The sequence below is a fragment of the Meriones unguiculatus genome, chromosome 11, assembly GCF_030254825.1.
Source record: "Meriones unguiculatus strain TT.TT164.6M chromosome 11, Bangor_MerUng_6.1, whole genome shotgun sequence".
Classification (NCBI taxonomy): Eukaryota; Metazoa; Chordata; class Mammalia; order Rodentia; family Muridae; genus Meriones; species Meriones unguiculatus.
This window is the reverse complement of record NC_083359.1, coordinates 59,426,211-59,451,897: the sequence shown is the minus strand read 5'-3', so window position 1 is coordinate 59,451,897 and position 25,687 is coordinate 59,426,211. Positions and strand designations below refer to the sequence as shown.

At 36.8% G+C, this 25,687-nt stretch overlaps 1 long non-coding RNA gene across 2 annotated transcripts in view; it reads right to left on the bottom strand.

The window, feature by feature from the left end:
• Nucleotides 1–25,343, bottom strand: part of LOC132646365 (uncharacterized) — a 108,544-nt gene extending 83,201 nt beyond the window's left edge. Inside the window, exon 1 of one of the 2 annotated variants that reach the window (XR_009584576.1) lies at nt 25,108–25,343. This is a non-coding gene — a long non-coding RNA (uncharacterized LOC132646365). The remainder of the gene's footprint in view (nt 1–25,107) is intronic. The other variant, XR_009584575.1, reaches the window with a different exon arrangement.
• Between the last annotated feature and the right edge of the window lie 344 nt (nt 25,344–25,687).

Here is a 25,687-nt window from a genome sequence, read left to right as displayed (position 1 = left end):
AATTCTAATTTTAGAAAATAAAACTGTAGCATTTGTGTCAGTTGCTTAACAAGCATCCATAACAACCCCTACCAATAATACATTTAAAAAAACTAACTGAACTTTGTTTTATTTGTTTTGTTAACAAACATCTATAGACATTTCAGAAGACAATCCTAACTACAAGTTGTTTATTAATGTTATTATTATTACCTAGGTAAGAAACATGAATGTTGTTTGAAAAAAAGTTCCAACTTTAATGAACTGTGGATTCTCTGAATAGTCTGTAGGAAATCCAAATGCACATGATTCATCTCAAAATTTACTTGCTGCCTGGTAAATGATTTGTTGAAAACGTATTCTCACATGAGATGCTCGTTTTCCTCAGCAGAAAATGAGAGAATGCACAGCAGCTCTTGAATGGAATGGGCCTGCACCCTTCTGCGTGGGAAGCCGCGGCTCTGGAGTTCTCCGTTCCCTTCTCAGGGTGAGAGCGGCATGTCTCCTCCCACCTGGAGACAACTGTAGGCAAAACGCATCTGCCGGTTTCCAGAGGTTCTTTGTTCCCTACCTAAGTACCAACCACTCTTCAGAACAGGCTGTGTGCCCATTTATTTGGAAAGTTCCATTTCTTCCCTGGTTATCACATTTCCACAGTCATCTTTAGGTATTCATATGTAGGAAGAGAGATTTATTGGAAGACAAAATTCTGCCTTCCCTCTCTGATTTATCGTAAACCTTCTCCTGAATTTTGGTAGGACAGAGGAAGAGAATGGAAGTCAATATATGAGTCTAAGTCCTATAATTCTAGAGGAAAAGTTACTTTGTTAACAATGTTTAAAGCAGAATCATTAAAAAGGTATTTCATTTTATTTTTTTAGTCATAAATGTTTTATTATCTGTCATGTAGCAATATCTTTTAAAATGTAATTTTTAGTAACACTGCAGATTATAGCAGAGACTAACAGCACATTATATTTACAAAGATTTCTTAATTTATGTTATGTTACTGGTGTCCCATCTATAATCTAAGAAGCCATTGTCCACGGCTTGATATCCTATGAGAAAATATATTTTATGCTTGTTGTAAGCTTAATAAACTTAAATATTTAAAGTATTTGTGGTTTTAAGAGATAGAACATTTTAATGGGATTGGAACATGCTCCACCCTGGGCCTTAAGAATATTACTACATTCTACTGTCATTCTCTGTACTCACTGGAATCAGGACAGAGAATATTCAGCTCTCCTATAATCTTTTCAGATCATATAAAATTTGCAACAGTGGTTAAAAACGTGCCTGAATTTCATGAATATTATCTCCAAAAAAAGCAAAAAACAAAGAACAAATAGAATGGAGCATTCATAGCTCTGACAGAACAAGTTATTACAAACTACTTTTTAGCAAATTTGTATGCATCCACTGTTGCGTCTGGCTCTACAGTAACAAAAAGCACGGATTCCCTTCAGTTCACTATGGAAGCATTGAAGAGAAAGCACGTTTCCACCAGAATAAAACGGACACACCTTGCAAACAACAGGCTCGCACACAGAAATGTTCCGTACATTCGGCTCTCCTTGCTGAGGGGGCACCCTCCACGGATGAGGTTCCTGTATTCCAGAGTAGTCCTTCTCCACCGAGCTAAACAGAAATAACTAAGAGCAGAAGAAAACAAGAACTTCCTGCTCTTCTATCTCCCATACTTACACACTTCCTTTAATCAGTGATTCAAGCAATACTAAGGACATGTTTATCTTAAAAACAAACAAACAAAAAGATTAGGAGGAAAACACCCTAAAGGGAACATCAAAACACATCATTACTAAAGCAGAAAAGAGGCTAAAATTGTCACTGAACACTTAAAAGATGCTTACTTTTACTTTAAGAATTAGCTATTAGAGGCAGGAGTGGTGGCACATGCCTGTAATCCCAGCACTGGAGGAGGCAGAGACAGGCAGATCTCTGTGAGTGTGAAGCCAGTGAGTTCAAGGAAGCCAGGGCTACACGGAGAAACCCTGTCGAAAAACAAAACAAAACAAAACAAAACAAAACAAATAAGCCACTGCTAAGCATCATTACATAATTATTTAGCTTCCTATGACTAATGAGAAAGGTTTGTTTTTGTTTAGTTTTGTTTGTTTTCGTTTAGGGTTGGTTTTTTGTTTGTTTGTTTGTTTGTTTGCTTTTTGGTTTGTATTTTGCTTTTTTTTTTTTTTTTAAGTTTCTGGCCTGGTTAAATTGAGCTTCATGGATTAATTTAAAAACAGGGATTGTGTCCAACTGTCTGTGATACTCTTTTTCTTGGCCGAACAAATGAAGGCTGTGAATGGTGCATACTACATGGAGTTTCCAGAAGAACAGGCTGTGAGAAAGAATGAAGTGAACGTTTGACTCAGGAGGTGGAGAGTGTATGTGAGTCAGATGGACGCTGGGGTAGTGTGGGAAATGAACATTGTGGGGGGAAAATGACTCACATGTGTGAGGGGAAGACGCTAGTACTAGTCTATACATTTCCTGAGTAAAACTGAGCAACTATATCATGTTCTAGCATGGCAAACACCAAAGTGACTAAGATTTATTACAATTTTATTCAAGAATAGTAAGGAAAAAATAAGCTCTAACTCTATTGTTCTAGCAATATGCATTTTCTAGTACAATAAGGTCATTATAATGGACTATTTTAGTGAATTTACTGACTCAAGTGTTCAAGAAATGCATGGTTGGTTAAAGATGTATTTAGGGACAAAATGTATATATGTCCATGGTTAATGTATCAGAATAAGCAAATATGTCACTGACCAGATGTAGCAATAAACTTATGTTTTAGCAGTTAGCAATACTAACAGTTAACGACTTGTTAAGTGTATCTTTGGGTATCCTTTAATGACTGTAAACTTGAAACACACATATTTGAAACTCAAGTAACACAGAAAACACAGCTCACAGAGACTAAGCATTGTCCCTGTACAGAATGTTCAAATGATTGGCTGTGCATTGGTTTTCAGTATTCAGAATCCAAAACATAGCTGAGAATCATTATGCCTATCTTCTCAAAACAAATTAACAGTTCTTTATGAAGCCAGTCATTTAAAATTCATTTTCCCTAACTCTGCTAAAAATACTTTACACATTGAATCGAATCTCTTCTTGGATATGTAGATATGCAGAATAAAAACACTGGAAAATTGTTAAATTTGGTGGACAGAACAGTGGCCTTGACACTCTGGGATCTGGCTTGAGTTGTGCACAAAGCATGTCACCCTGGCCTCTCAGCGAGCTGGTTTAATCCTGACACTGAGCAACCTAGAGAGGAAGTTGGAGAATAATTATCCTATGAATATACTACAATGGAATCTTCTCATAAAGACACTTTTGAAACCTATATAGGGTTGAACCTTACTATGTACAGGTTGTGAGGAAAAATTAACCCTTACTGCCAATTTAGCTATATCCAGGCTCCAGCTACTTCTCACCATTTCCACTGCAATTCACCACCACAGGAACAACAGAGTGTATCACAGCACATTGTTGCACGTGGGATTCGTGCATCACCCTTACTCAATCCCTCTGGACCTGTTCTTCAAGCAGTGGTCATGATATCTGTTGACATTAAAGAGAACTCACACAAACTACTGTTCAAACTCTTCAGCAGCTTTAAAATAAAATTCCAAATCTTCACCATGGCTATAAGCATCCTACAAAACCTGCCCGCCCCTCTTCTTCATTGCACCTCTTACCACCTTCTTCCTAGGCACTCTGTTTTGACTATGATGGTCTCTTTATTCTTCCTCATGCATCATAATGACATTTGCAGTTCAGGGCATTTATAGTTCTATGTCACTGGTCTAGAAAGATCTTCTGAAGTTGATGTTTTTCCCACTTTTTCATTCAAGACTTAGGTAAAATACTTCGGTACATCTTTCTCAACACATGTATGTATAAGTTCACAGCTTACCTTCCCCATTCTTTCATTTGTCTTCTTAGTATTTATGGCATATATGATTAAATTCTAGTGTGTGTTTATGGTGAGCTACAAGCTTATTAACCACTCATTTACCATTATCTCCTCAGCAGTGAGAAGAATGGTCGGAGTTAACTATGTGATCAATAAATATTTATTGTATGAGAAAGAATAACTAACAATCAGACACAGAATTCTATAGACCACAAGACCTCTGTGGCTTACACTTATTCTTGACTCCACAGTTTCCTTTTCTCCTGGTCATATAATGGTACTTCTATTTTAGAAAGCCTCTTTGTTTCCCATGGCTTATTTGATGAGCTCATCATTTGTACTCTGTAATGATTGATGCCATTGTCTTCTTACTAGCTATTTGTTGACCAAAGACTTAGAAAATAATGGACATTTTAAAAAATGAAATTTATGTAACACAAGTCAAACAACTCCTATCTCTATTTTAATTACAAAGGTTATTTTTATTTAGACTGTTGAAATAAATAAGGCTATTTTAATGCCACCTGGCAGAAAGAAGTTGGTACTTTCAAATTTTCTAGAGATATATCAGTCATAGGATTGACTCTTTGATGTCTTCATGGCTTTTCCCTCACTAAGTTCTTACCCATTAATTCAATTGTTTCAATTAATATTCACATACCCTATATCAATGACATTCTGTTAAGTAAATGAGACCTCCAACTATAGAGTGGTCTTCAAAAGATGGAAAGGAAAATATGGTAAGTGTCCTGAACAAGATTTAGCTATAAAGTTTTGGATGTCAAAGAAGGTATTGTATTGGGCAATATGGATAGGGGAGATGAATCTAGGATGATTCCATCTCAGTTGGACTTCATTTGAATGTTCAAAAAGCAGTAAGAAAAAAATAATTTCAATAGAAGGAAATAGTGTAAGCAAACCTGAAAGATATATGAACACAATAGCTCCACGTAACAAGAGAAAACCTTAGGCTATGACTGTATATGTTTACACTCTCTATAGAAGAGGGTTCTAACTCTTCTAGAAAAGCCAAGTACACTCAGGTATACCGTGTACATACGTGCTTAAAACAACAACAACAAAAAAGATTTCTATTGTTTTCTCTTTTTTATAATTTAAAACCAAAAGAAATTCTCAATGACCTAACACATGCTATTGTAAATAGCGACCTCATAGTCACCTTTGAGCCCTTGCAGAGAGAAATGACATAATATTTAAAGCATTCTTTGCATTCGCTGTAATCGGGAATCGAACCACACACCATCACTTGTTAAATGTGTTGAAGTTATCAGAGTTTGGCTTGTACGGTGAGATGTGCACCTGGTCATGAACACCATGTACTTCTACTAGTTTTACATGTCCAGTGAGTATGAACCTGGGGAGCTTGTTAAAGAATCTTATAGAAAACTGCTTTTCTAGTGAGAGTCAACATTTTATCTCCCATCTGCAAATAGTTGTGACTTCAATATTAAGTGTCTTGATCTGTTCCAATGTACAGCACAAGAAAGGGTAGCACTGTTCAGCTAGAATGTCAGCACGGTGTGCTGCATGCACCAAAGTGCAATCTTTTTATTAGTTTCTCTTTAGCTGTTCCTGTGGAAACTTTATCCTCAGCAAGGAAAGACAGCTCTGAGAATTGTTGGAAGTTCCCAGTATCATCAGACCTTCTGGGTGCAGGCTCCCAAGACGTCAAGGATGACTAGTGAGAGTTCTTCCCATGTAAATGAAGGTTGTGTACTAGACTTCCAGGCAAGAATGTTGCATTTAGTCTGAAACCACAGTGATCAATTTGTCAGTAAGGACAAGGCAAGATTAGATGGAAAATGGCTACTTGTTTTTAATTCCTTGATTAGGGAATATGCAAAGTGACATTTTATACCTCTGCCCTAGTATCTCATTTTGAAAAATGTGAAGTAACTCATGTGACTTAATTCCTCAATCATCTTTCTAAAAGGCAAACTTCATCCTTTCCTTCTTTGCTTTGTCATTTTCAAACGACTATCAACTCTCTTAGGATATATGGTTGCGCAGATGAGTCACATGCAGTAACAAGAGTTAGAGGGGATTCCCAGGAGAAAATAATCCACATGATTGCTGAGTTTCACTTTGAGGAGGGGATACAGTGCTAAATACTACGTGATGAGAAGTCAGCAAACAACAGATTGACCTTATACAAAAACTGCAGCTCTTCCTGGCTTCCAGCCTATAACTGGCCTACCCTACAGATTCTAGTTTTGCCAGCACCTACAATTCTTTGAGCCAGTTCGTTAGCCCTCACCCCAAGAAAAAGTCTACCAATTTTGTTTCCTAAAAACTCTGAATGCATGAAGATATTATGTCTTGAGGAAGGGTATCTAAATACTGACAAGCTTCCTTGGATATTTGAAACCCTTAATCAATCTGCCCCGACTCCTTCTTAAAATTATTTTACAGATAAGCCTATAAAAGTCTGCTGGATGTATCATCTCCATTCTTACACTAAAATTAGTCCACCACATAGGGCTAACCTTCCTAATGTTCAATGCTACAGCTCTTAAAAATGCTCTGAACATTGGCCATGTTTAAAGTCATTTCAGCTGTACACTATGGCCAATCTGTTGTTAGTGGTTATGGATAGCAAAGGGTTGATACTAGTGGAAGATCCAAGAACAAAAGAGAATGGAGGAAAGGCATAAAGATTTCACAACCAAACCAAGATTCCTCACCAAAAGTATTTCTACACTTTGCAAACTAAATAATATTATAAAGTAAAGTGACTTGGCTAGAGAGCTTCTATTCTTGGGATTGGGGGATGAAAACCCTTTCAACATTATTAGACATTTTTATAGCATATGAATCTCAAGGAGTAGTTTTGTTTTATTACATTATGACACTTTTTCCTAGGTATTTCCCCATATCCTATGATTTTAAGCATTTAAATTAGACAATTTTAGTGAGACTTCCTATTGATGTGCTGAATGAAAGAATGAATTTAAAGGCTATGCTGAATTTGATGATGAGATTTAGAAGTTGGTTGGTATAGTGGTGAAGACTACTTTAAGAAAACAATACTACCAACGCTAGCCTGTAGGGAGGATCAATTTCCTTTGCCTCTGCAATTCACTGTGCCATTTTTTTTTAAATAGGTGGTCTAGGTTTCTGGTGTCAATTTTTAGTGGTTCTTTAATTATGGTTAAATATCTGGGAACCACTTAAGTTCTTCCAGGTAGAAAAGCACTCCTTACCACCGTGTTTATCTGTGGTGTGGATGTGCAAGAGCACAGTTTGCTCTATATACAATGTCAATAAAGAACTGAAGGTCACGTTTTTGTTTTTCTCTTTAAAGTGTCATCCTATAATGTCTCCCTCTTCATTTTTATATTTTTATGAGGAAATGTTTCTTATTCCTGACTTTTCACGCGTGAACTCTACCAACCAAAAATTCTTAGCTCTTCTATTCATTCTGTTCACATACTCTATTTATATTGTGATAAAGACATGTGGAAGGAAAAACTAGAAATGTGATCAGGAATATTCCCATACCCCCTCCCACTCCTTCTACATTAACCCTGACTCTATCTCACTCCATCCTCATTTCTCTCTCCTATCCCCAAGGAACTGATCTGTCCTCAGGGTGGCCTCCCCATAATGCAGTTTTTTAGTGTACATGCTTGAAGGTTAGCTGGCTGTCGCAGGAATAACAGTGGTAGTCTATTTCCATTCATTTTACTTTTCACTCTGTTTTTGAGCTTAACTGGGGAGGGAGGATGTGATTTATTGCCTCAAGGACCAGGTGTTTCAAAAATACATGGCTTGAAATAAATGTTCGCTTCTGCACAGGAGCTCATACTGCCAACACACAGCAGCATGTGTATCTCATACGCTTGCAGTAAAATCCCACTTTAAAAACTGGCTCAACAATATGTGTATAGTAGTGTCTAATTTGGCAAATTATTTTTATTTCCTCTTGTAACATCCCTGATTACTTTTTAAAATAATTCATTCTTCTAAACAAAATAATATCTATAAAAGTTATGGTAGTGTGTCAAGTATGTTAAAATTTACAATGAAAACACATTTTATACTTTTCCCTATTCCATTAGGGAATTTAAACTTGACTATAGTTAAATTAAATAGCTTGAAAAATTTTTTCTTTTACTTTACTAATTTTTGTGAACACTATTATTACAAAATCTTTTAATTCTTTATTATTCTAAAAAACACCAGGCATCAAGTTAGAGGTTAATGATTCCTGCCCTGGTCCTGTGTGTTGATTTTTTTTCACTTCTTCCTTGACTGTTTTCATTATGCATTTCCCTCCAAAATGAAAAAAGATAAGGAGAATAATATTTCCCTTCCTGGGCACAGCACCATTCGCATGTGCAAGATTTTGGGTTCAAGTACCAGAATTAAGGAAAAAAGAAAAATTTCCATTCATTATTCTCTCAGTAAAAGAAATCTCCACCCAAAATAGTATTTGCTACTCATTCACTTAAAGGCTGTGGGCAGTTAGTCAAATCTCTTGAAACAGGTTGCATTAAGGAATGTAATCTGAGGATACAAAGACCTAAAAGTACTTCAAAGATGGCTAATAAAAAGCCACATGGACACCAAAAGGCTCATTAGGGAAAATCAGCTGTGTTGTCAGAAAGGGAGAACACACTCCAGGCAGCACATCATTGTGGCTGTTATGATCGCTCTTGGGACACCCACTGAACTGTCATTCCCACAGAAATGAGAGAAACGTGCAGAATGGCAGAGGATGTTTCTCATGGCACTTGAAATCACCATAAGGCTAGCACTGTGCACCTGAGTCTTTCTATAACATATTAGTTATGGAGATTTCATTCCTGAATGCCCTAGGAGCTCTGTGCACATTCCCAAGACCGAATGTGCCACATCTGGCTTACATTTCATCTGTTTGCTGTCAACTTGAACTTTAAAAAAAAAAAAAAGATAATTTCATGTATTTTAGCTACAAAATTGTCTTACCTCAAAATCTTGGAAGTGATTCATAATGGGTTACTCAAAACTGTTTATAAATCCCGTCACAGGGGATCAAATGTCTCTGGCCTTCTTGGGTACCTTCACTCATGTGGACACATTCTTTTTCCCTCTCTCTCTCTCTCTCTCTCTCTCTCTCTCTCTCTCTCTCTCTTTCTCTCTCTCTCATTCTCTCTCTCTCTCAAAAAATAAAGCCAAATAAGTGAGAACAGAACCAGTAGCCAGAAGTCATGACGTAAATGACCAGAATGATGGGCATGATGTTGCTAACTTCTTGACGGCATCTTCTTAAAATTGTTGAAACATAAAGGACATGAGAGCATATGTACTCATCTGGCTGCAGAATATTAGCTTTAATAAAACTCCCAGTGAAGAGAACAGAGGGTGAGGTCCAGCAGTCTGTTTTGAGAATACCAACTTCCTGAAGCAGTACTCATCTCTTTGCCTCTGTTTTCACATCTGCAATCAGTCATCCTTTAAATGCACATTGCAGCATACAGGCAGATCTCCCATAATATCAGCCATTCTTTATAAAGACTTTAGTGAAGTCAGTTTTTATATATACTTTCTTCAGATAAATCCCTTCATTTTCCTCATTTGGAAATGAATGAAGCAACTTAAAAACAGTGACTAAGTAATAATCCCCAAGTGTTGCAGTACTTAAGGGCTCAGACTAGAACCTGAAGCCGGAGAAGCTCATAGTTACGCATCTAAATGAGTTGCTTTCTTCCATCTTTATTTCTAGTTATCGGGAGGTGGGGGAAACATCAAAGCAATAAAACACTTTCATATGCAAGTCGGCATTAATTCTAAGAAGGATGCAGCCTTATCTCTTATTATTATGGGTAATTGATATGTGGATGTTCAGGTCAGATCTCTAATGAGTTCCCTTACAGGGAAGGCTGAGAAGGAACATGTTTAAATGCCACATAAAAGCCAACTTACTGTACTTGTTAATATTTCTGTATACTGACTTCTGTATGCCATGATAAAATATGACCTGTGTAGACAATATACCATTTTTTTATTAAGTTAGTTCTTTGACAATTTTATATGAATATCTAATCCATTCTTGTTGCTCTTTCCCTCCACCTCCCTCTCTTATATACCTCTGGCTCCTGTTGCCTCCCCTCTCCCTACCTGTCCCTTTCCCAGATTTACAACTTTTGATTTTGTTGTATGATTCATTTGTTTTAACCAGGGCCATCTGTATTACCATTACATTGGGATTACCTGTTGAAGTTTGATAGTGTCTCCAGGGGTACAAAAGTAAAGGCAATAAGTGCTTCTTTCCCTGGTTCTAAACATACAATTCAATATACATACAACAGCAGTCACATTTGTTTCAAGAACTCTGTTTGATGCCAGTTACTTTTCATCACAGTTTATTGGTTTTCTAGGTTTTAGTCTCCTTTATCTAGTCAATATGCTACATTCTGTTAGTCTATCTAAAGTGATGAAAAACCTCATAAAGTATATCAGAAATGTTTTCACATTCAAAGTTGCATTATGACTCTCTATAAGTCATTCACAGTATGCCTGAGGTCCGCCCACAGTATTTTCCATTCAAATGAAAGGAACCATGATAATCCTTTAAAAAGTGCCAAGTTGAATCTGAGTGCAGTACTCAAAGTTATTTATTGAGCATCAACTTTTGGTAAGGCAGATGGAATATATAGAATTCATGCTCTTAATATCTAGAAATATATTCCCATTATTCTCTTTAGAGATTTCGTGGAGTTTTTCAGAAGTTAAAATACATAACTAGGAATACAGAATTGTTTATTTATTTTTTATTAATTACAGTTTATTCACTTTGTATCCCCCCCATACTCCCTCTCTCCTCCCCTCCCAATCCCACCCTCCCTCTTCCCCACTCCAGTCCCTCTCCCAGTCTACTGATGAGGGAGGTCCTCCTCCCTTTCCCTCTGATCCTAGTCTATCAGGTCTCATCAGGAGTGGCTGCACTGTCTTCTTCTGTGGCCTGATAAGGCTGCTCCCCCTCAGGGGGAGGTGTGATCAAAGAGCAGGGCAATTGGTTCCTGTCAGAGACAGTCCCTGTCCCCATTACTATGGAGACCACTTGGATACTGAACTGCCATAGGCTACCTCTGTGCAGGGGTTCCAGGCCATCTCCATTAGTGGTCCTTGGCTGGAGTATCAGTCTCAGAAAAGACCCCTGGGCACAGGGATTTTTTTCTGAGACTGATACTCCAGCCAAGGACCATGTATGGATATAACCTAGAACCTCTGCTCAGATGTAGCCTGTGGTAGCTCAGTAACCAATTGGTTTCCCATAGTAAAGGAAACAAGGACTATTTCTGATAGGAACTCAATGGCAGGCTCTTTGACCTCCCCACCCCCCCAAGAGAGAAACAGTCCTACTAGGCCACAGAGGAGGACTTTGCAGCCAGTTCTGAAGATACCTGATAAAACAGGGCCAGATGAAAGGGGAGGAGGTCCTCCCTAATCAGTGGATTTGGAAAGGGGCAGGGAGGAGATGAGGGAGGGAGGGTGGGTTTGGGAGGGAATGAGGGGGTGGGATACAGCTGGAATACAGAGTTAATAAAATGTAACTATTAATAATTAAAAAAAATCCCTGTGCCCAGACTTTTTGCATCTGTTGCTCTCCTTGTGGAGCTCCTGTCCTCTCCAGGTCTTACTATCTCCCACTTCTTTCATAAGATTCCCTGCATTCTGCCCAAAGAATGGCTATAAATCTCAGCATCTGCTTTGATACTCTGCAGGGTAGAGCCTTTCAGAGAAATTTTAAAAGCTCTTGATTTCTTTGATTTAATTTTTTCTAACAATTTTTTTTTCCTAACAAATTACTTAGAAATTTGGTGAGAATCTGAAGATCTTCCTCGTGGCTTCTTAAGCTTTCAACTGAATGCTTCTAGATGGGAGACTGTGACTCAACTCTGCTTCTGCCTCAGAGAAGGCATACAAGCCAATGCCTAAACATCTCACCTTTCTAAAGAATCTTGATTCTGGGTTGGATAATGAATACACTAAAGAATTTTTAGTCATTCCCATGATATCATGGTCATGGGTTCCTTTGTCAAGATTTAAGGAATAAATCAATTATCCTTTATGTTTATGTGACATTTTATTCATAATTTTTTTTATTTGAAGACATTAAGTTTTACACACCTATGCAATCCCAAATGTTCAGAAATGTCAAGAAAAGGCATTCTCAAGATGCTTCTCTTTCAACATGTGTCAAATAATTGAAATTCTAAAGGATGACAACAGGAATAATATTCCCAAATCCTAGAATTACACAAGCAAGCACTGTGTAGTATGATTCTTAGTAGCTCACAGAATAGTGACCTGGGGAATCTGGTCATCTGGCCATCATCAATGAGTCCCCATCAACGAGTCCTTGCTTTCTGCTGCTTTGATACTTGCTATGGCTCTTATAGCAATGCTTACAGCATTGAACTTCTATCAATTCTATCAATTTCAGCATCGCTGACTACTTTTGTATACTCTATGCATGAGGAGTTGCTTATTTTATAGTTTACTAAGTTGTAATTAACCTTAGTGATACTTGAGGCAGATTGGCAGACTCCTCATGTTCCCTAGACATTGTACAAGTCAATGTCAAGGAAGTTCAGATATTCTGGGGATGATACTGAAATTGTAAAGGTGCTGGGAATTAAATTTAAGTCCTCTACAAGAGCCTTATATGCTTTTAACCACCAAGCCATCTCTCTACCCCAGATTCATAATTTTTTAGGGGGGAGCGACTTGAGAATGTGTTTCTTTATGTAGCCCCGGCTGTCCTGAAACTCACTGGACACAGGTTAGCCTCGAACTCAAAGATCTGTCAGTCTCTGCCTTCTGAGTGCTGGAATAAAAGGCGTGCACCTCCAGTGCCCAACTCAGATTCAGACTTTTTAATCATCTAATAATCTCTTGGATTTTTTGATAGAAAATAATGTTATATAACTTTACTAACTAAAACTCTTGAACAATGAATTTTTACCTTAAAATAATATGAACACTTATTCTCATTAACAAATTATTCTATTTTACACACAATAATAGGCATTCACAGCTTATAGTCCAATTCATCGCTTTCTTTAGCTTAACATTCCATTTAAAAATGTCTTTTAAGAAGATTAAGACTCAAAATTGACAGAAGTAATGGGATTCAAGTCCAAATGTAATCATTAACAAATGTATTGTGTGTATTTGAGTTTTTACAAAAAGCATGAAATTTGCATATATTCTATGTTTGTAGACTACTTTAGAGGCTGAGATAGCTTGGGCACACAAGTAGATTTAAGAAATTTGTTACTGTCAGATTCATGGCATGTTTTGAATGATTGTTTGATGATCATTTGTTAAGTGAATAAATTAAATATTTCATACAGACCTCACTAGAAAAATAATTTCAACACAGTTAAAACTCTTGTATCTTGAGAACTACTGAAATGAATATTACATCATTATTTAAATCACTTGATATAATATTTTCCTTTGTGAGCTTCCATGACTCATTCTGCAGTTTTGATTTTTGATATTATTTCTATGTCTGACATTTTAAACTCTAAGTTCAAATTTCTCTGGTCATTTCTAATGTGAGAAAGCACTTGTTCATCACAATTGTAGAGTTTGGTGAAGCCTGGTGCATAGTCTTAAGTAACAGGAGAATTTACAAGGCAAGTTGTTCACAAACAAGAAATCTGAGCAAGTTTATATTGCTAAAATCCGGACTGAAAACACTGGGAAAGTTCTCGTCACTCATTCACGGACTAACTTTCCTGTAATAAAAGCAGTGATGATGCCAAACTAAAACCTACTACATTTCATAATACATTGAAAATACCTATTATTTCATTCTTTCTATTAATATCTAGGTTAGTGCCTGGAAATCCCAGGGTCAAATCATGGCTTCCAGTGATAGCAGTTGAGCTCCATCTCTTGTTTCCATGCTACTAAGTTCTCCCAGATGGTCATAGAGTCTTGGAGAGTGATTCCTACTCAACAGACTTGTTACCAGTGAGCAGCAGGGTTTCCTTACCTCACTTGCTTCGTCAGAAAAAGATATTATCAGAATTATCTGACCTGTTCACCTATGAGATTTTCACAGATGAGACTTATCCTCAGGAAAGCAGCAAGGTCTGTGAAAGCTGCTCCTCAGTGCCTAGTGACATTTTTAAAGAACAAAATAAATGAAAGTGGGTAATGTTATACAAAAATGTGACTTTGCATTTTAAAAGGATAATACTTGCATAGCATAGAGTATTTTGAGAGTCATCAAAAAAAATGTCATCAGTCCTGAGAGGTCTAACTGTACTGGCATAGAGCTTGGTAAACAACTTGGAGAACTCCTAGCTCAACATTTCTCTGTCAGTGGTAGGAAATCAGAGGTCTGCAGAGTATTACTACACTGTACAGGTCCACAGAGAGTCATCACATTTTCAGAGAAGCCTCCCTGTTGGTCCTAACCAAGGTGTTTCTTACTTGTTGAATAAACATAATGAGAACCAGACATGAGGACTTTGAAAGACTGTTAATGAATTAACCAGAGTTCTGGAAAAACAACAATAAAAATGGCCAAGTGTGTGACACTGACTGTAATTATCTGCAATGAAAGAAAATTGGCAGTTTAATGGCTAATGAATCTAGTGGCCAAAGGTAACCAAAAAAAGAAAAAAAAGAAAAATCTCACTGAAACACTAGCACATACATTTGTAATTCTTGGGATAAAACCAGAAGATGAGAGCTGCTTTCCATACCCATTAATGTACCTTATAATGAAATTATGTCTGAATAAATGGTTTTGTCTACAAAATATGTCTGAAAATCATCTATAATTTGCCATGTATCAATAATATGTTTTTTAAAGAAACATTGTATTAGTTTTCCTGTACATCTATCATAAAAGATCAGTGGTTACATTTAGTGAGGCTTGTGATAAATTTGAAATACAAGGTAGAAAAGAATGAAGCCCTTCTTATGTCCTGGTCTCATTTTTGGGTTGTGTGACCCCATTGTCTACAGTCTATATTTATTACTGGATACTAATTACCCAATCTTAAGATAAGACGCAGTTTACAGTTTACGTGAACACCCACCTTAAGGATCTAAGCCAGGTACTTCAGTTATATGTCTCTTCCATTCAAGTGTTAAGATTTTTGGCTTAAGTTGTAAATTACTACAGATGTTTCTTCATGTACTTTTTTCGCAAATAGTTTAATTACTACGGAATCTATAAAAGAACACAATGCATCACACCTACGTGTACTAAAGCTTTCTTTCCAGAATTTTCTTTAAGAGAACACAGAAGTGATGATGGAGATATATGCTTTAATGGCTAGGTGCAGAAAGATCCCTCACAAGTCTGTGGAAGAATGCATCACCACATGGTTAATGCAAATCTGTAGTGACAACACATATAAATAAGACACTTTTTCAGAACTGCATTCAGTTCTTTTTTAAAGGTAGGCACTTGACTCCAAATGAAGGAGACAAAAAAATCACCCCAGTGTCAGTGCTCATCTCCGTAAGTACTACCGAATCTCCTTCCCAAACCAAGCTGAGCAGAGTTCTTAAGAGTTCCTTAGAATACTTCAAAACAAAGCATCCTTACCAATGGCCTGCTGAGTGAAGAAGGTGAATGTGTTGAAGCATGAAGATAACTCTAATACATGACCCCTTATAAAAGCAAGGGAATGTGAAAAGCAGGAATAATGCTAAAGCATGATTTAGCCTCATTACCCACACTATATGTATGTAACATGAAGACATAGTTTAAAGAGTCAGCTGTAAAGGCCCTGCAGCAAGGGAAGCTAGGTGTAGGTTTTCTCAATTCCTGCCATCCAAGTTAGTTGAAGCAAGAAGAAAACTCTTTTTCGATGACTTTAATTACCACATTAAACACCACATATATTAAGTACAGATTTAATTATGATCATTTTACCCCTCCCCTTCCTTGACTTTAGGATGGTTTTAAGTGAGCTAACTAGGAATTTTACTTCTGATGTCTCCTTAGTTTTTAGTAGTTTCTGACATACAATTTATTAAACTGTGAGAATAAGGATATGAAAGATGACCTAGTAACAAAGACAGGCCTCTACGCTCTAGCCAGAGGGAAATCAGGATATGGTAAGTTTAGGGTTTTTAACTGTATTTAAACTGTTTTTTGCCTCTTCTTTGTTTAAAATAAATAAAGCAAAACACTAATTATAATTAGTAGTAGAAACATAGATCAAAATAGTACTTTGCCTTTAATTGCCTATATACTTTGAAATACTCCAAAATTAAAATGAAGTGTTCTCTATATTTATAAGAAACATTTGTGTATGACTCCAGCAGTGAAAATTTAAACGCATTTTTTGGTAAAAAGTCAGAGATTTAATTTTCATTGAAATTCAAAAATACATTTAAAATGACTGAGTTTAGGTAACATAGTAGTTCCTCTGCTAAATAAACTTTTTTACAAGAAAAATAAAACAAAATTCCTAATCTTTTTAACATGGTTCAACAGCTGTCTAACTTTCTCTCTCACTTTGATCTTTGGTTGAGTTTGGGGCCACTTCATACTTCATGTATGCAATCTATCATTAAATTTTAGAGGCATAAGTTTGGCTGTTAAAGCTATCAACATTGATCAAATACAATATAAAAATATATATATATATATAATTTATAAGCTCTCATAGAAAAGTTTTCCAATACTTTAGAAAATGCTATTGTTTTTTTTTTCTTTTTGTTAGTTACACTTCATAAAATAATCTTTTAGCAATAAGCAATATAAGAGTATGCTTAGAGCACACATGAGTATAAAGATTGAAATACCTATACAAAAACATTGATACTTCCTACAAAGAGACTTAGTTTGGGTAGAAGTAGCTATTTTAGATAATTCTCAGAAAATATTACAGTAACAAGGTAGCAGTGTGTTTTAGATGCAAAGCTGGACTTGGACATCTTCAGTTACACCTTAAGGAAGAGCCGTATTCACTGCTTATTAATTACAGAGGAAGTGGGTCTAAGTTTACAGAGTTTTAAAAAAGGTGCCCACCACAACTCCTAGGCATTTTGTAACACTCAACATACTCTGTTCATTCAGGACTGGAAGTTTGCTCAGAGTACCCTATAATGGCCAAGAACTTGCACAAATGTTGCACCTGGAACAGGGAGGAGTGAAGGGGGCAAAGGTCAGAACCAAGCTTTAATAAGCATTGACTAAACAGACTTCAGAGTTAGTGAAAAGTCCAGACGCCCCCTGCAGTGTCATCTTACATCTGATTTTCTCTTTTCAACATGTAGTATAGTCCATAAATACAACCAACTGGCTGGCAGCTTAGCCTTTGGTTCTGGTTCAGTTTTCATCTACCAGCGAGCCCCTCACACCTCCTTGCAAAGATTTAAAAATTTAACCCTTTTACATCCCCCTATTAAGCAATGAATGTCCTTGTTAGTGTACATCCATACCTCTTGCCAGAACAAGGGGCACTTAAAGTGTTTCCTAAGACAGTACTGGCTGAGGGCTTCCTTTTTGCCTAAAGTGTTTTGAATAATATTCTGGTAAATGCCTAATGGATCAAGACAATCCAACAACTACACTATCAGCAAAATGTGTCTCTTTAATGCACATTTGTTCTGCTGTAGATTTAAATGAACACTTAAAGCCTTAAAAAGAATTGTCTCTCTCTCATTATTACATAAAAGTTAATTTTACATAAGAGTTTCTATATGTGCATTTGAGTGCTGAAAATGTCCAAAGTTTAAGACTCTTACAACTTCAGGTTAGGTGAAACTATTTGTCCTTATAATTTTATTGGCATAATCTCATGGCTGAACACTTGTTTTTGTTTGCTTGTTAGTTATTGTTGTTTTGTTTTCTCCTTTAACTTTTTTTTTTTTTTAATGACGTTCACTACTTTAAAACAACAATTTTCCTCCAGGAGATATACTTACTCAGGTGGAACCCAAGAATAAACTGGGCATCCTCTTTTAGCTAATTAAATGGAGAACTCTTCCACTTGAAGGTGGCCTCACTGCAGGAGCTAGAAGTGAAAGCCCACGAAGGCAGATTTAGGGCTTGTTATTTACCATACCGCAGATTTTCAGAATGTTGAAGACATCTGCATGAGCCCTTATATTTATCCTCACATCTAACCAGAAAGCCCTGCTTCCTTTACACTTAAAAACATAAAATCAGAAAACAACACAAGAGCATGCTAGGCTGTGTATGACTCAGAAGCCTCTCAAGGAAAGAGGAGGCAAAACTCACTAAGCACTAATGGCTGAGTGTACAGAAGACTGGATGAGGGCATCGACCATACAGCAGACTTTAATCTGCGGAAGGGTCCTAAGAAAGAAAAACAGTGCAATTAGTGTCCAGGGAGAGCTGAAGGGGGCTTGGGTTTCCCATGGATCTCAAGCTCAGAGTCATTCTCACAGTTTCTCAGAACAGAAAAGGGACTAGAGCGAGGGCAGACATTTTGCACAGCTGCAAAGATTCCATAACTGGGCACAATTCTTCCTGATCTCTCTTTTTTTTTTTTTTTTTTTACCTAAAAGAAAATTAGGATGCAAGAAGTAAAACAGAGTAGGGATATCAACCACAAACTTATATAAATGAAAAAACTAACACTCACTTAGCTCAGTGAGATGTAGAGTTATTGTTGGATTAAATACTTGTGATCAGCATTGATCCCACAGTATCAAGACCTGCTCAGTAGCCAATTGTACCACAGAAATGGAGAAAACTGAAGTAGCTTAGAGTCAGCATCCTTATTTAAATCTATTATCTTGATTATTTAGTATAAATCATCAAAAATTTCAATACCAATTTAAATTAATAATTCCCATGATCCCATTATCCATCAGTTTCTATAGCCTGGCTATAATTCATGAGTAAATAAACTCTTTGGTTCTGAAGATAAACCTGAGATATAGCTGTTTATAAATAAATATCACTTTTAAGATATAAAGTAAAGATGTCACTTTACTGTCATTTTTCCTGATAGTTCATACTTTTGATCTTTTAAGATTTTAAACATAGCCACTCAGACAAATTTGGTTAAATCAGTTATGAACTCAGGTTTGTAACTGGCTTTTCCAATTCTAAGTCATTTAAAAATTATTTAATATGAGAATAGCAATAACTCAAATGCTTAAAGACATGATACTCCTCACTCCAATGTATGAAAGCACAAGTTGCTTCACAGGGAGTTACACATAAGATATCAGAACTTTAATTTTCCCAAAGTTTGTAAAGAATTGACTTCACGTATCAGTGGTGTAGAGCACAGCCTTCAGAATGGGCATTTAATAGGCATTTCGATTTTGGTTTAATATCGATGCAAACAATTATAATGCATGTTTCCGTTCCCAAGATTCATTTTTTAAACATTTGCATGAACGTGGCTTTTGATAAAGCATTTCTTTTTAGACAGTCACTATATTTGTTTCACATGAGGTAAGCTCCCCACTCCTCTAAATATATAATATATATTATATATTTAAATATATAGATTGACTGTAACCACTAACCCAGGGACTGCCCTGATAAAAAGCCTCTTTGGGATTTTTTTCAGTGACACTGATAACTGATTTTGATTTTAATTTCTATCTGTGTTTAATATGTGCAGCTTGAGTTCAACTTTTCTTTTAACTTTGTATGTCAAAATAATGACAGGATCTCAAAGGTTTGCCATTCCCAAAATACACTTTTAGAACAGAGTGCTTTTAACTAAAAAAAAAAAAAAAAAAAAAAACAAAAAACAAATACATAAATAGTGATTTGAGTCAAGAATTTACTCAAAAGAGGAGCTGAGGTATATAGCACAGTGGTGGAATAGGTGCTTTGCATATGCTAGGCCTTGGCTTCTAGTCTTACCTCCACCATGTCTCTGAAAAGTATTTGACAACAACATAAAAATGGATGTCTGCCAAAGTAGACGTTCACTTTCAAAGCATATATAGCTAATTGAATAATATATTTATATATAATCTATAATTCATTGAACTACTTATTATAAATAAATACACACATACACATATATATATATATCATATTCTATATCCAGTATACTTGAAAGTAAAAGTATTAATACACTTGCAGGAAAATATTTTTCTTAACTTACTGTTCATATACAAAATAAGCCAAAATTCTTGGTAATTAATATTTTCATGGAAATGCATATCTATCTTCTAACATATGTACATATGATGTAATAGTGATTTATTTAGGCAATGTGAAAAATAAATATGGCATTCCATCTTTTTACCTCAATTCAAGGGTCATGCTAATATTTAATGTACTTTTTAAAAAAAGCTGTGTAAGCGCATGTTAAGTTTTTTATTCTTATGATGAAATGAGAGAATCAGATCAACCAACTAATTCTCACTGAAGAATAATATTGCAGCTATTTTAATGTTAAACATTTTCAATATTTTCAGTTAGTTTAGATTGGCCAGCAAGGGTGAAACACAAAGACAGAACTGAGGCAGAGAGACTTACAATGCCTCCACTGATTTCTGTCCTGGCCCTTCCTCTGCACATGGTCAATTAGAATTGAAAATCCTGTGCTGATTTCATTCGCTGGAATTTTTAAGCAGGTCAGGAAGAAAGATGTTATTGAAAGGAAGAGTCTCATCTAAATAAGAAAGGAGCATGTGGCCATCTGGTCTCAGCTATATGTATAAAAAGTTATTTCAGCTGAACTAAGGCTTGGTATTTTAAAAGATGGCCAAAAATCAACCCAAAAATCTGTTTATGGAAAACATACATATATGTGTGTGTGTCTGTGTGTGTACCCACACACACAGACACAGACGCATAAACCTCCAAATATCCATTTGGTTCATTTCCTATCTGTGATTCATGAGCCCGTCTGACCCCAGTGCCTCACTGAAGCCTGAGTGGGTTGCAAGCAGAGGGTCAGTCAATCACTTTCCGAACTTTTCCTTCTCGGGCCATCTAACAAAGCAGTGGATCTTTCATAAGTTACAAAAATAACTTTGATAGTCTTCACTCAAATTAATTTCAGTGTAGGGTGCATCCAGATTGAAGGGATAAAATCTGGAGCATAAAGCAGCAAAACCAGTTTCCCTTCTTTGATTATTGCAAGCAGAGTTTCCTGTGTACTCACTGAACACTGCTTGGGCATCTGTGCACAATAATTTCAGGCCTTCAGCCTACAGGCTAAGCTTAAAAGAAATCTTTCTCTTTATGAAGAGAGTTCATGACTGTGAACTAAGAATACTTCTGGGAATCATGCGAGTGCTCAGAAACGGTTTGGTTTTATAGTAGTTTTTGTTTTGTTCTTTAAATTAGGACTGAAACTTTTGGAGTGATTCAGTTATATTTTTTGTGAAGTATCCATAATCATTATATCATCAATAAACTAATTTCTTCATTATCTGAGTGTGATCCTCACTTTGAAGAGTCACAACCAGTTGATGTTGCTACCCAATTTTTATTGTATTAAAATACATTCACTTTCTATACCTTTTCAAACACTTTTTTATGGTAAGAAAAATACATTGTGGTCGAAATCCTATATTCTAAAGTATATGCTGAGGAGCATAACCAGCAAAATCTACAACAAAAAGACTCATAGTAAGAATATTCTGTTTAAACCAAGAATCTTGATGGATGCATCCTTGACATAAAAGACCATTGGTTGTTTTCTGTTTGGGTTACATCTATCTTGTGTTTGTTCTGCCATTTCCAATAAATCATTACCATTGTGTAAGGAGAATAAACTATAGGAAATTGTTCTTTCTTCGTTATGTTCTGAAAAACCATTTGTTCTTGAATTGGACTTACGTAGTCCAACTATTTCAATCAAGTCCATTATCTTCTTGTCTTTGAAAGATGCCTTTCTAGTAACCTGTATCCCCAAGGGCAATGTCAGGCCTGGCTTTCAGAAAGTAGGTGGAATCTAAATAAAACACTTTGTTCACTTTCTCCCTTTGATAAAGAAATTAAATTATTTTTATAAGGCCAGAACTCCAGTGTGTATTGGAAGAGATTGTTTACATAAAAATAGTAAGTCTTGCCTGAGAAAAAAGTTATTTATTAGTTTACAGTGGACTGTTACACCACAGAAATATTATTCAACTTGTATAAATAGTTTTTCTAAGTACAAAATGTGTCTATTCTTCAACTATATACTTTTCTGAACAAAAATCAAGTGAAGCAATATTTTTTCTCTCTTTTTTAAACAATCACATAATACATTGGCAAATAAATCCATTGTTATGCTGACACTTTAGTGGAACTGTTCACAGACATGTGCTATGAAAATCCTCTCTAAATTAGAAGTATGAAGAATGAATTCCAAAGCTTACAAAATTGTATATCAAATGCCAGGAATGTCCAAGCTGGTAAATGTACCCTAATTCCTATATTATGGGATACGTTACATACCAAAACTTGATAGCTATGGTGTAGTATGTATATAGAATTTTTCTCCATTTTATCTAAAGTCCCGTCATACGGTGTGGTAAAAGCATCTTTCTTCCATTTGATATGAGGAAAATAAAATAGGATCCTATGTATATGAATAAAGACGAGAGCACTTTTTTGGTGAGTGATTCTTTAGGGGAAGACCCAAACATAGAAGCGAAAAATTAATAGAGCAAACTCCTGCACAAACACTGAATCCAAGTTTCATCTAACCCAGACACACTCACAAAGGCGTAAGAATGGGCATTACCTCAAAATCATTTGTATGAGTTATTCTTTCTTAAGGAATTTTAATAGTAAAAATATTTTAAAAGTCAGCAAAATTAATAGCAAATGACAAATACCAATTCATAATGACTATTACTGTTGTAAAATTTTGAGCCAAGTCATTTAAAAATGCTTTTCATTTCTACAATTATTCGCAATTCAGCCACCTCTGACATGTTCAATCTGCATATTAATAAGGAGTCTTAGAACCACAGAACTCTGCCTGACTACACATATCATGACAAGCACACCTAAACTGCCCCGTAAAAACATCCTCGAGACAGCTCCGAATAAAAGACTGCTTTCCTGTGGGTGTCGGTTAACCCGGCAAACACTTGAACTTCCTACGGGCACACACCCAGAAGACACTGACGTCTAGGTGATTTAAAATGTTGCCCACAAAGGCAAAATTTTATCTGTGATGACATCATCAACTAACCTGGGTTCTTGTGGTAGTGATGTCTAGCTGGTGTGTGTGTCTTATGTGTGTGTGTAAAAGAGAGAGAGAGGGAGAATGAGAAAAAGACACAGACACACAGAACGATGCTACAGAACAGCACCCCTAGAAGCCCTCTGCAGCCCTCTGCAAGGCTTGCGAAAACCTTCCCACAGACCTCCGACTTCTTATAGCGTAAGTTTGTCCAAAAACGCATTCCCCACACAAGCGAATTCTGTTTCGTTTAGTTAACACACTGTGAATCCTCAAATATTCTGCCAGGATCCGTGGAGATGGGATTTCCACACCAAATGAGGCGTGTGCCTCTATGTGAAATGGTGCAGGAGTTGCAGGGTCCCCGGAGACCTGTCTTTGAGTGCTTGAGACATCTTGGTTTTAAAGGCAATGAAAGGGTTAAAAATTGAGTCTGTCTAGGGTAGGAGAAAGGGGATATTGTTGTCTTTAATCTTTCCGCAGTATGTGTACGACTTCCATCCCGGATCTGCACATAGCGGTGGAATGGGCTCGGCATGCATTGCGTGCAAGCTCCTTGATTGTAGAAGGGGAAAAAAACCTGGCTGGAGTCCAGACAGGCTGGAGCTCTGTTGATCATTATGTCTAGCCTTCAGGTGTCTCAGCACACAGTGGGCGGCGGTGGGGGAGGTGTAGATAACATGAGAGCAGACAAAGAAAAACCGGTGTATTTTTAAAAGAGTATGTGAAAACTCGTGCTCAAGCCTCCTTAAAAAAAAAAAAAAGAAATGATTCCTAATGTCTTGGACTTTTATAATTACAGCACAGGCTGAGCTCTGGCACCTCTCTAAGCCATAATTAGTTATGTCTGGAGCCTTTGAATAATTCCTTTCAATAATTGATGGAGTTAATATTCTCTTTTTAAAATGGGGAGGGCAGTGTGTTCTTATAAACTCTCTTTCTGTCAGAGTCTTTGTTGTTCAAAAGCCTCATCAGTCATAATCACACTGACCTGATTTGCAGTTCCAATTCTTATCAGACTAAACTTATAACTTTTTAAGGATTTGGATGATTCTAGAAGGAAAGACATGCATTGCTGAATTACACATGCTGAATAAGAAAAGAAATCAGTAACAGGAACATTTTCTACCATTTGTTTCCAATTATTGTATAAATTAAAAAAAAATACTGCTTTGAATGTCACTTCTGTTTAAAACTCCTTCAAAAGAAATCTTTCCATAAATACAACTTAGATGTTAGCCATAGCGTTACCCCCTCCGGCAGGAAGAAATCCTAAATTATTTTATTCTTTGAGGATTCTTCTATGAAGAAGCTCCGGCATGCTTCCTCCCCACCCCCACATCCCCACCCCACCCTATTAGGAATTAAAAAAAAAAAAAATCTTTATATGGAGGCCTGGCTCCTAAGACAGAAAGCTGTCTTTTCCTTCTCTACACTGGGCACTTTCAGCTGCCCTCACTCGTGCTCGGACCTCATTTCACATTTTGTGGACAAAACACAAAACCCAGTTCATTTTCTGTCATTATTGTAAAATTTAAAACACTTCAAAAATGAATCAAAAGAAAGCCCTGGCTCGAAGCCATTGTTCAGATTTAAGAGCTATTTGCCTCCAAGTGTCTTTAGCAGTCTTTCATGGCTAATTATAATAACTGTCAGATGTCTGGAAAGTGTGGGGTGCCCTAGTCAGTGGAGTCAGCAAAGTTTGTCTTTTATTTTTCCTGGGGACAGATCAAATCTGATTAGACATGAAGAACGAAAAGAAGGGCAGTAAGTACATATGTGTGTGCCTGCATTTTTCCCTATGAACAAAGCAGCATGCTGGAGCAGTGTCCCAGTACGTAGCTACTCCTCAGAAAGCCTGACTTTTCTTTTTAATTCTTTATCTTCCACAGAAGAAAGCATGCAACAAATGCTCCTCAAATAGTTCCCTGCCCTTTAGCTACCTTTCAAACTACACATAAGAGAGCTCCCCGACAAACCTTCGAATATTTTGTGCTTCTGACAGAAAACTATTGTAATCAGCACACTTGATGGGAAGAAATGTCTACTTACAATTTTCAAATGCTGCTGCTTGCTCTAGTTCCTCGTCCCTGCAGGCGAAGCAGAGGCTTCTGTCTGGACTGACCCCGGGGGCAGGTGCAGAGTCCTGTTTGCATGCCCTGGAAAGGGGAGAAGCATTTCCTAAAGTCACTCGAAACTCAGCCACTTCTGCTCAGGCATCCCTGCTCCTGTGGAAACCGTACTATCTGCAGTTCTGAATTGAACTAAATTAGAGCCCATGCGAAAGGCAGGGGCAGGCAGTCATGTGAGAGACACACAGCCATCCTATTGGCCACAGAGCCATAGCTTAGGCATTCTGCCTTTTCCACTATTGGTGAAGAGTTAAAACTGAAAGCATCTAGGCCCTCCTCTTCTGCCTATTTGTCCTTTATGTGTGGAAGGATGACTGTAGGATTTTACAGTGGCAGAATCAGTTAGGAGCCACCAAAGACACCCTCCCAGAGACTGTGGGAGGGGGTGGAAAGCTCAGCCTTTGCAAGATTTTTTCCCCTTTTCATCCTCTTGACCTGCAATTTTGTGTGTGATTTGCCTTTAAGAAAAATGTTGTTGTTGTTGCTCTTCCCTCAGCTCC